At 39.5% G+C, this 12,091-nt stretch overlaps 1 protein-coding gene across 1 annotated transcript in view; it reads left to right on the forward strand.

The window, feature by feature from the left end:
- Positions 1 to 12,091, forward strand: part of CREB5 (cAMP responsive element binding protein 5) — a 257,787-nt gene that overhangs the window by 74,662 nt on the left and 171,034 nt on the right. The window lies entirely within an intron of this gene.

The following is a 12,091-nucleotide window of genomic DNA, read 5'->3' on the forward strand; positions in this document are numbered from 1 at the left end:
CCTGCTTTGAGCTGTGAATGCCTCTGTAGGAGTTATAGTAACAGACAAATTAGCATAATGTAATTGGCTGGCAAGGTCAACCCCTCTCCAGGAGCATTAGCAATGTTTACTGTAAGAAGAGACAGACCAAGTATTGTAGGGTAGTATGTTGTCTGTCCTTTTTTGAAGGAAGAATAATCATTCTGGACTCCCTACATCACAGACTCTCTACCATATCTTATTAAAATTCAGACTATCATATTTCTGTCTTAAAGCAAATTATCTAAAAGAACAACAAAGAATCTTCTCTACTATCACACAAATCTTTATTCATTTTTTTCTTTGAACCTCACAGAGTATATATATTTTTTTTTTCTTTCTTGAATAGCTTTTTTCTCTGAATGCTAAACTTACATACACATCCCTGACAATACCTAATAAATCTTGGGAGGATTAAAATTTCTGGTCTTACTACAAGGGACACAATTAGTAAATCCAGACAAACTTATCAATTTTCTTGTTTGGATCTTTTGAAAGTAGGAAACTGTGGGCAAAATTCTGGGCCAGCTCTAGCAATCCAGACTCACCTGATTCAGCTTTGCAAACCCTTTCACAACTGTGTGTCAGAAATGTGAAACGGTGCCCCATGTTTTGAAGGAGACTTTGCATTGAGTCACAAACACCACTGGCTTTTTAGCCTTTGATCCCAAATCTGACAATTTGTACCACGTATTTGAAATGAGTTCAAGCATTCAGTTATGAGATGTTTAGGAAATGGATTTCAGGCTATCACGCAGAAGTTGCATTGCATTTTCCTATATACTAATCACCAGGAATGATGGATGTTATGCTCTTTAGCAGCTATCTTCAGCTTAAGTCTTAAAATACCATCTGTGACCAGGAGTTGCCCCTGTAATTTTTCTTAGAGAACTGGCAAACAGGCTAAAACATGCACAGAATCACCTTCAGAGGACTGTCTTGCTGGGAAACCTATTTCCTTATGCTTAGACAGTGTGATCCAATGGATTTCCAAAGCACAGTCCTTTCTGTGGTCTTCTGATGATGAAGAAAAACCAGACAGCAATTCCTGGAGTCCACAGCAGCTGTATTTTGAATCTTGTGTAGTAGTAACTTCCAACCTAACTGTAATTTAGGTGGGTTTAAAATGAGCAGTGTTGTTATTGTGTCCAAGGGTAATATGCTCTCTAATGCTGATACCCTTTTAGCTAGCTGCTTTTGAGAACCGGATCATGGTGCTGCTCGTTCCAGGCTTGCATTCCCAACCCTCTTCTCTGTCCCTCAACTTTCAGGTATCAAGTTTCTTTGGTTGTAAACATCCCACTGAAATCCACTTTGTAGGCAAAAGCTGCTGTGTGGAGGCAAGCACTTGGAGTAACAGGTCTCCATGTGCAGCTAGGTTGTCCTTCAAGGATGCATGCCTGCCCAGTTTTGTTCCTGACTCAGCTGAAACTCCTGCTTTCCATTGCCTGAATTGTGTTTTGCCTTCTTGTATGAAGTTGTCCATCTGTCTGGGTCACGCCATTATCAGAGGACCAATTGTTTATTACTTAGAAAATGAGTGTTGTGTCTCCTCAGGTGGAGTGAGGCCTCACCAAGGCATTTCAGAAGCATGTAGTACTCTAAAGGAACAGTATGTAATTTCCTCAGGATGGCTCCACACTGCATTTAATTAATGTGACTGGAAGCATGTACATCTGGATGATAGTCTGGTAGCATTATCAAATATAGTGCAGGTTGGTGGTTGTTTTGCCCATTTAGTCCAGTCAAAAAAGAAACTGAGCAATACTGAGAATTCACCCCCTCCACATCACTGCCATACAACCTCAGTAAGATTTTTAGCCCGACTCTTCTAAAATGGCTTGCAATTTTTAGTGTCCAGATTTGGATGTACAGCCAGGAATGATTTAGCTGGATCAAATTTTCTGCAGATAATGAGTTCCCCTTCTAATAGACCCTGCAATACTATCTGGACTTGAGTATGCAGTCATTCTTTGCTTTTACTAATTTAGATGTCATTCTCTGTTCTCCTGTTTCTAGTCACCAAAGAACCGTTCTTTTGTCTTGCTATTCTTCTAATTTTATTAATCATATAACTCTCTCCTGTACTGGTTAAAGCATCTTGGTTATGATCTCTTGTATTTCTGTGAGGTTGAAATTCAAATGCATGGTACTCTAAAGTCCTGTGGAGTTGTTCTCACCAAAAAAAACACCCTTCTGCTCTGTCACTGCTATATTATATTGCCTTCTTAGATATACTGTGTTGTCTCCAAAAGCTATTCACTTCTTGTCACTTCCAAGCACTCTGTAGTTGTTGAAGGTTCTCATCCTGTTTTAGATGTAAGGCAGAAGAATGTGAAGTAATTTGCTCAAAGTTATGCAGTAGATCTGTAGCAGATTGAGGAAAAGGATGGCTGTGCAGTTCCTGGTGTACCTGACCTGCAGAAGACCTTTGGAGTCCAAGGAGTTATATTTCTGATCTCTTCTGCTGTCCCAGTCCTGGGAAGCTGTGTGTCCCAACTCCACACCAGCCTGCTTATTTGGTTTGTTTCCTGTTAAACATATCTCTTCTTCCAGCAAGCTGTGCTTTAAGACCAAAGTCACATGCCTTCATCACTGGGCAGTCAACTTGTTTTTTGCAGGCATTTTTGTTCTCCTAGTCTTGTCAATGTTTTTGCCTGCCTGTCTGCCACTGCAGAAGATAACTGCTGAAACCATGGCAGAGAAGGACAAGGGCAGTGTTTTTCTCCTTAACCAGACTGCGAAATGTCAGAAATATCTTTGAGGATTCAGTGAACTCTTTTTTGAAATACCTGTTTGTCTGTAGCCCTTGCTGTACTCACTGGAAGTGAACTTTTCCTAGCTAGAAGTGTATTTAACTTTTTGCTTTCTATGTAGACAGTCTGATTACCTTCCTAAACCCTAACATTTTAAATTCATATGGCAATAAATATTATTAATTTTGTCTGAATGCTTCCTACTGATGCACCTAATTTTCTTTAAGTTCTTTTGGTCCAAGATCTAGACTAAACTAGGTTTCCTCTCCCAAAATATCAACTAAAATTGTCTGAAATTATTGTGGATGCTGCATGCTTGCCTTTGTGATTGCTTCCCAGGAGATATGGTCAATTAACTTGATCCTGTCTTGATACTTTGGTGTTTCTTGTGTCATTTTCACTGATCAGAACTATTTTCCTACCAGTTCACTTGTCATCCCACTCCACTGGTTAGACCTGTGATCCCTTGTATGTACCAGATGGTCTGTCTGGGTGCTTTTTGAGACCACTGTTAGTCTTGACTCCTGGAACTTTCCCAGCATTTTGTTTTAGTCCCCATGTAGTACTAGCCCGCCTGGCCCAACATAGCTGCTGCAGTGGGTTGGGGTTAAAAGAATATTTAGGCGATGCATTTTATTACCAGGGTAGCAGCATTTCCACTTGACTTCTTAGCAGAAAAGTTAAGCCTGCTGGTTTTCTGCTTGAAACTGCCTGAATGGAAAATCACTGGCTGTTTTGTTGCTACCATCCTTGCTCTCCTTTACCAACTGCTCTGTCTAAAAAATGTTCTGGTCATTGAATGCAGTCAAGCAGCCATTGCTGTAACTCATGCATGATGCCAATAACTTATGCCAGTGAAATCAATGATGAGAATTTCAAAGAAGCTTTAAATAAAATATAACAAATTTAAATGCCAAAGTTCTGTCTCTGTGAATTTGCTATTAACAGATTATAAATGGTTTGCATAATGTTGAAAAGCTTAGTGCCTTCAGTTAGCGGTATCAAAGGCTTGTTTAAAGCAATTCCTGGAGGATTGCCCCCCTCCCCCCCCCCCCCCCCCCCAGCTTTCTGTTTCATGATGGGTAAAAACAAAACTCCTTACAATAAAGAAAGGAAAGCCAGGTTTTCAACTACCCTCTGACTGGCCTCCAGATCTGGCAGCTGCTTTTGGATGTCTAATTGCTTGTCCTGCAAAAGTTGACATGCACCTACTTTGAGAAGGTTTTTTGAGTACCCACTTTGTACGTGCATTTCTGTCTGAAATTATAGTTCTGGAAAAAACTCAGAGTAGAGCTTATAATACTGTGCTTTTCTGTTGTTTTTTTTTTTTTTAATGTAAAGTTTCCCGGTTTTCTGAATTCATATATAAGTATTAGATGAAACAGTGCAAAATAGAGGATAAGACACAGGACTTGGAAAAAAGACCCCTTCCATTGAGTCCTGATTTTTGGCTACACAAATCACTTTTCTCTCTTTCTTCCTTCCACTTTCCTTGCTTTGTCTCTGGACTCTAAGGCTTGTGGGCAAGTGTAGTCCATCAATGTGTCTATACAGATTTTAACACAATAAGGCCTTGATTTCAACTAGGGCCTCTAGGAATTACACCTAGTAAGTATACTGGCAAATCTCTTTTCTTCCTTTTCAAGTTTCTTACTAGCGCTTCTCCATTTGAAATTCATGGCAAGCTCCCTTGTTTACAGCAGTCTAATGGGACCATAATTGGGTCCCCAAGATAACATTACAGATATAAGCCAGTTTTTCCTTAGACAAAGTTCTATGGAGAATGTATTTTCTTATAAACATGCTTTTTATAAACGGGTTTGTTGTTTTGTGTTTATTGGTGTTCCATCTGCTCTAGAGAATACATATGAGAAAAACTAGCTCCAGCATGGCATATAATGTTTCATTAGCAGGCATAACCTTGTTTATTTGCTTTTTAAAATTGTATTTAGAAAAGGAAATCAGTTTGCACCATTGACATGCTGCCAGATTCCTGTTTATAAATGTCACAATAGGCAACTTGGATGAGACGAAATAGTCAGTTTATGGCTTTTGCATGAAGTACGACAGAACTGGGTAGAGCCAGGCAGCCGGTTGTGCTCCCCCTATTTTGCAGCCTCCTGATTAGCAGGACGTAGTGTGGTAGTAGCAATGCAAAACACCCTGAGTGACCCTGAGAACTGGGCTATGCACACTTAGTGTTACTGATATTTATTTGAACAGAAGCAGCTCTGTGCCTAAATGTTGCTTAAATAGCTATATCGGGCAAGTAATTGTGTATGAAACAAGCAACCCTGAGGAAAATGGGAGATATCTCTAGGAAACTTCAAGACATAAGCATGCAATCTGATGTCATCTTTTCCCATAGAGAAGCTACTTCCTTTCAAACTCTGGTGAGACCAGTCTTTCAAAATTTCCTTCTCCTTTAAAATATGTTCATTGCATTTCCTCTACATTACTTTTTTTCCTTTCCCCTAGTACATGGTTTATCATGGGTACATCTGGTACATACCATATATTACTTACTGTGTATTTAAAGAAGGCTTCACATGTCAAAAGTATAGTCTGGACAGACATGAAAAGGGCATGAGGAGGGTAGTGGGGGAAGAGGGGAGGGAATTGTGGAAGACAAGGGTCATCTTTCAGTATTCATTTCTACTGGTAATTAGAGGGCACCACTGAATGTCTGTAATTAGATCATGTCACAAAAATTGATAAAAGACCAAAAATTCTAAATCTCCTGCATTTTGTTCATAGTATCAGAGAGGTCAGAGCATGTGCTTAAACCAGCAGCTGAAGCAGAGGACAGGCAGGGAGGCTTAACTTGACCCTGGAGGAAATTAATGTGCATTTTTCCCCAGAAGGTGCAAGGCAGAGACCAGAAGAGGTGACTCCGCACTGCGGGTACTCAAGGGGCAGAGGCCAAGTGGAGGCATGTCAAAGGTTGGCCCACAGCACGAGCTGTGTTGTGGAGATTTTGTGCAGGGTTGTCACCCTTCAGGCAACGGCCTTAAGAGGATTAGTAGCGCTTAAATGGGCCCTTTGGACTTCGAGTTATGGTGGTGACTGCTGCAGCCTTGAGATGGCTTATAACTGGCTTAGCACTTCATATGTCTGTCGTGTGTCTTGTGCCATGCTTCTTAGCAGCACCACATAGTTTGCTGGAGATTAGCAGACTTGAGGTTTCATTCAGTGTATCTCAGAAAGTTTTTCTGATAACATAGTAACAGCTATTGAAAGAAAACAAGACAAAAAGATTATTTATGGGGGTTTTTTTCTTTATGCCTCTTCAGGAGCCACCACCATGTCTACATTTAAGAATAATCCATCCTAATTTAAAATAAAAAGACACTTGCATGTTCCAGCATAGATATTTAGGATAAAATTTTGCAAAGTTCCTGTCAGCCCCAGTACAGAAGTCTGATCTATTAATTAACAGTAGTTCTTCACTAAGGCCCCAAAAGACTGAAGACATTTTGAAGAAAAGGACTTGGACTACTGAAGTTCCCAGATACCTTTAGAAATGCTATGTTTTTTTGTCAAGAAATTCTAGTCATGGTGCTCTGAAGCAGTATTTGGGCAGCAGTTAAACTCTGGTCGGTGAACTGCTGGTGGTCGCAAAGTTGTGGTAAGTCATCTGCAGCTGGTCTGTGGAACCATCTTGCCTTAATTACACAATTTATGATAAGAGCACAGAGTGCTCTGTGAGAAATTCAGAGGGTTGACAGAGGTCTGTGATCCAAAAAATTGGAAACCAGTGGCCGAGACTGATAAGTACAGATTCAAAGCTTTATGATTTCAGTGAGAGCAATGTTTCCCTTCTTCCCCCATCTGCCTATCATTACTTGTTATTTTTGAGTATGGAGTTTAACCTTTCTTTACATTTTTACCCTAAGGAGATGAGGTTGATAACATTTGACTGAGCAGTGGTGCCAAGGGTTCAAGAAGTCCTATATACCTTTACTGCTCATGGCCTTTGAGTCTCCAGCATTGTGTGGCTAGCTAGCTGTGTCCAGTGCAGGGGCAGACGTTAGATGGGGCCTGAGGGCAGGGAGGAGTCCTTCTGCACTCTGTGATATATCATGCCTGCTGTTTTCTTTAATGTGCCATTTTTATCTGGTAGATGTTAAGTGAGCACTTACCTTTCTTTGAAATGTTTTAAGGAATACATCCTTTGGCATCAGTTCTGTATTTTTATGTTTCAACCTTGTTCAGTGACTTCATACCTCTTGCTATGTAAGGGAGTTAAATGGGTTTTAGTAGTCTGCAGTAAGATCTTCCTAGTGCTTTGCCCCTATGCTTAACGTTGCTACACGGCATTTTCCCGCAGATATTTTCTGTATTGTTTTTTCTCCTTTAGTGCTTTTTCTCATTCAAGCTATACAGCTCTTACAGTTTAAAAAAAGAAAAAGTATTGCATTTCAGTCTCCACCAAGTTTATGTTCTCCCATCTCTCGCATAAGGGAACTTTTCCTTTTTTTTTTTTTTCCTTTAAATTTAAATCTTTGTAATAGACTTTCTTTTTCCTGTAATCGTTCAACTGCATTAGTAATCTGATTCATTTTTTATCTCTGTCTTTTTTCCCTAGTTCCTCTGCTGTTTCCTGGCCTTGGGTGGACAGCAAGCTTAGTTCTGTGCTTATGGCAGTTCAGATGTTGTATGCTAGTAACAGATGAAACAGTTGTGATGGGCTGATGTGAGGGCATTTTCCTTATACACTGATCTGAATAATGAAAGAATAAATGAGTTGATGCTGTTTCTGGAGAGATTTGATAACTTCTGTTTTGAGATGATCATCTTCTTCCATCAGAAGACAATTCATAGAAGCTCAGTAATTTCAATGGAGATTGTATACAATTAAAATATTTTTGAAGCCTGCCATTATTTGCCACATCTGGTCTATAATTTTCTTTACAACATCTTCCAAGTTTTTAAGCCAGCAGGTTCTTTAGTTGTGTAAGCAGCATGTGCAGTGGGTGAGTATGTCACTGGTGGCTTCCGCTCATGTGTGTATTATATATAGTGTGAAGTTATGATCTCCATAATCAGGCAAGATGCTACTGAACAGTTCTTAAAAGTGCAGATGTAGTTGTCATTTAAATGTGTATCTTGGTTTCCCTGAATGCTATGTGTCTATAGAGCCTTCTAGAAGACTTTAGGCTAGAAATACATGTTTTCTTTCCCCATAAACTGTAAAATGCCTAAATGTGGAGCATCTTAGAATATTCATCTTGTTAAAATATATTAATTGATAGGTCAGGCTATATAAATTCAAAAATATTGCTGTGTATTTGATTTCTATCTTTATTTTTTTTAAGTTCATGTCTTTTCTCTTGAATTATTTGAAAAATATTTAAAGTTCCTGCTTGGGAAAATGTAGTTAGATGATTTTTTTGCAGGAAACAAAAAAATGCAAAAAAGTGCTTTTGTCTTTGTTTAGATGAATTGGATTTTCTGTCATTTTTTTCATGGCAAATACCTCCTGACTTTAGAATTTATATAATAGTCTGGAGAATATATTTATGTACAATTGGCTATAGGTGACAGGTCTATTGATCTAAAAGCTCACTCAGAACAATCCTGAATGAGTCTTTGTGTAAAACAAGTATTTGCAATTTTCATTAAACCTCAGAATTAAAAAAAGAATAGTGAGAAAATATAAGCTGGCTTTGGTTCAGAAACTGGCTCTTATAGTTTAAAATCATAAGCAACCTCTGCTTGAAACTCAGAATATTACAATAAATCAAAAAGGATGGATCCCGCTTCATCCTTTGCCTTCAGTAGATGGAGATGTGTGATACAGGTGGTGCTGTGTGACATGAATGGGCGTTTCTCTGGAAGAATCGGGCTTTAGTGGAAATGGTGACTGTCTGGAGTCATGGGGTGTATTTCTCCTGTGTCTGTGGAGCCGTCATTTCTCTGCTGTGCTTGCCAACAGGGTGTGTGTTCTTGTGGAGTGATGTGTAATCCTCTCCACCAGAACATGGAAGCATGACTTCAAGAAGTTTTTAGCCTTTAGAAAAAAGAAGTGTGTTGCCTATCCAAAGTTAAATGGTTGCATGTGGGAGAAAAATGCTCAAATGTTTTCTTGAAAATCTGAAGCTAAAATAGGGAATACAGTGTAACTGGGGAGAAGTCAAACTGATGATGATCTCTTCCCTTTCCTCTTGCAGCTGGAAAGGTTGAGAGTGAGCACATTGATTTAAAAGCAGTTTGTGAATATGGCTTGTTCATTTTTGTTTTATTTATTTGGGTGTTAAATATTGCAGAGAGTACAGTATGAGCAATGGGCAAAGGGAGCATTTCTATAAAAGCTCCTCAGTGTTATAATCCTGGTTTCTGCTTCAGTGGGAGTGACTGGGAACTTTGATGACGATGAAATTTAGTCCTAGAGGAAGTAAATTCTTCTTAATTTATTGGATCTTAATTAGGATCCATTAAATGAATCTTAAGGGCAGGGTATGTCTTTCATGTCTCTACAGCTCCTGGCACGCGGGTGGCCTGTTCCCTGTGTGAACATATAGTTTCAGTTTAATAAAATAGGTAATAAGCTCATATGCCCTCTTCTAATGCTGAAGGACAGTTGTGAAGATCTTTGAAGAAAACTCTGAGTGTGTGTCATACTCTCCCACAGTATGGGCAGGTCTGGGGAGTGTTAAAAGCAGAGTGAGAGCTCTGTCCATGTCATTGCTTCTATCGACGACTACTCTTGAGTTGGAGTGCTGGGAGCTCCCCACCTAGTATCAGTTAATCTTAACCATTGTTTTAAGAGCTGGAGGAGAATGAAAAGGGGACTCAAAGTGAGATGTTCTTCGTGGATCCCTGGTGGAAGGCATGCAGAACTCCTTAAAAGTAGAGCTAGAAGCAGCCTAGCCAAGTAACAGTTCAACGATAAAGTGAAGGTCTCAGTTTCGGCCAATGTTTCTGAATTTTTCTGTTTCTATAAAGGCCCAAAGTTGAGTCTGCAAGGAGCTCATTAAGACTCTATCCAGATCCGTTCATAGTCAGGTGCAGAGCTCAACAGAGCAAGGCCATTTTGGGAGTTCTGAAGACTGCAACACACATGCAACGAGCCTAGTCTTGCTGTGCTGGTGATACAGTCATTCTGCACGTTGTGACGCATATGGCTAGAATAGATCAGATAGGCTTAGTGTCAGGATCTATTGTGCATTACATTTCTGCTGTCTTTCAAAGCATAGGCATTGTCATTAAGTATGAACTTGCTTGAACTTCTCTGTAAATTCACAAGCATCTCACAAATGTAAATTATTCTGAGATTGCCAAATCCTTTTCTTATGAATGTGAGAGTCATGCTGAGTTTGACATTTTGTTGGGAAATCTTAGGCTTTCTCTTGGCAGTGTAGTATAAAGGTACAGTTCCTGCCCAACAACAGTGCCTGCATTACCCAGAAAAATTGACATCTGGATGCATTGACAGGTTTTCCTTGGTTTTGCTTTCCATGCATCATATATTCAGCCCACTTACTGAAATGATACAGTTTATTGGAAATTGTTAAAACCTTGAAACAGTGTTACAAGTTTGTGCATGTAAGTTAATTATTACAAGGTCTTATGTGCAAACAGAACTTTTCATGCCCATCATGCCCATCATAATTCATACCATTTGTACCTTAGAGAGCTCTGGGATTACAGGAGAAAAGGGAAAGAGAAGGAGAAGAAAATGGAAATACTGAATCTGGGAACACAGGAATCTGGTATTAAATCTTTTAAGTTCTGCTGTGTGATGGTATTACAAAATCCAGTCAAAATTTGGGCAAGTACTGTGGTACCACTTGCCTAAAGCTTGTGATGCATTTAAATCCTGTCCCTTTCCAGACCTCCTGGACTCACGGCACTGTCTTTGAAGATCCTCCCATGTAGCAGATCAGTGTTCTGTAGCTCTTGGACATCTGTGGTCTGAAATCTGTAATCAAGAGAAAGGCTTTCTGAATCCTGGACAGTTTCATGCCAGTGATCTGGCTTTGTGCAGGCAGCTCTCTTTGGAAGCAAGGCAGGCATGTGCAGGCAGAAGATCTGTGCTGGCAGTGGCAAGTGGTGGTTTGCAGCACTGCAGAGTAAACTCATTGTGGGTGACTGATGCTTTTCTTCTTTGCTGCTCCCCTATGGACCCAGAAGTACAAGTACTGTATATACGTCTTGCAATTCAATATTTGCTCTAATAAACATACTACTGAAGGAAAAATGGGCAGTACAGAAATATCTGGAAGTACTCAAAAACTGTGGAGGCAGTATAAAGGAGAAATTAAATGAGGGTGAACTTTGAAACAAGTACCTATCACATATTGATATGTTTTAATTGAAACACACACAATATAAAGGAGAAGCTTTAAGAAGTGATAGCACTAAAAGATTTACTTGCAGATGGATAGATGTTAGACCTGGTTTTGCATGATCAAAAAAGTCAGTGCAGTTTTGAATCCTGAACTAGATTTAGCTGTTTGGGGGGGGGTGTTTTTGTTGGTTTTTTTTTTTTTTTTTAACAGAAAACACTCATCTATTGAAGAAGTGACATTTTAATAGGAATGTGGTAGATGAGGAAGAACTCCTTTTGGAAAAGATTCCATATATCTAAGGTTATTCTCTCTTATTGCCTGATGGTCATGACATAGTACTGGGCTATGAAAAAATACAATTAAAGTCCTTGGTCTGTCGTCTTCTTGCAATCCATGCTCCTAAGTGAATAGTGGAGCTGCTGGACCTGATTCATACTGTGTAAATTATTTACTGGAAGAGGAACTCAGAGCTGGGTCTTCTTCATACTGGGTGAGTGGTCTAACCATACAGCTATAGGCAGCACCTCTGCCTCTTTATGTGTTTATGAAGACTGAAACAACTCCTGTAAAAGAAACAGAGATCCCTGTGTCTACACTACCCTCGGAGATCACCTGAAATATATAAGAATTGGGAGACAGAGGGGTGACAGCTAAGGCCTTCAGTGCAAGTCATCTAATTATTGGCTCTTTTTCCATGAGGAATGTCATCTAAAGGGTTTCTTCTTGTTTTGGTTCAGAATGCAATCTTTCTTTTAGGTCTGGGATTCACCATGTTGTCTGCCTCTCCTCCACATTTGATCAGAGCTCTGAGCTTGCTTTCTTACCAGCTTTATCATTATTTTGCAGGTTTTATATGTTTCCTGATAAATTGGAATTTTGAATGAAAGTTAACTTTAGTTTTCAATCCTGAGTATTGCAGTGGTCAGAAAGATGCTTTGCGTGAATCTTGGTGGCAGAGTGTGCATGTAAAGGTATTTTTTTCCCTTTTCCTCAGTCTAGCATGAGGTGACAATGGAAAGTTTA

The sequence above is a fragment of the Athene noctua genome, chromosome 2, assembly GCF_965140245.1.
Source record: "Athene noctua chromosome 2, bAthNoc1.hap1.1, whole genome shotgun sequence".
Classification (NCBI taxonomy): domain Eukaryota; kingdom Metazoa; phylum Chordata; class Aves; order Strigiformes; family Strigidae; genus Athene; species Athene noctua.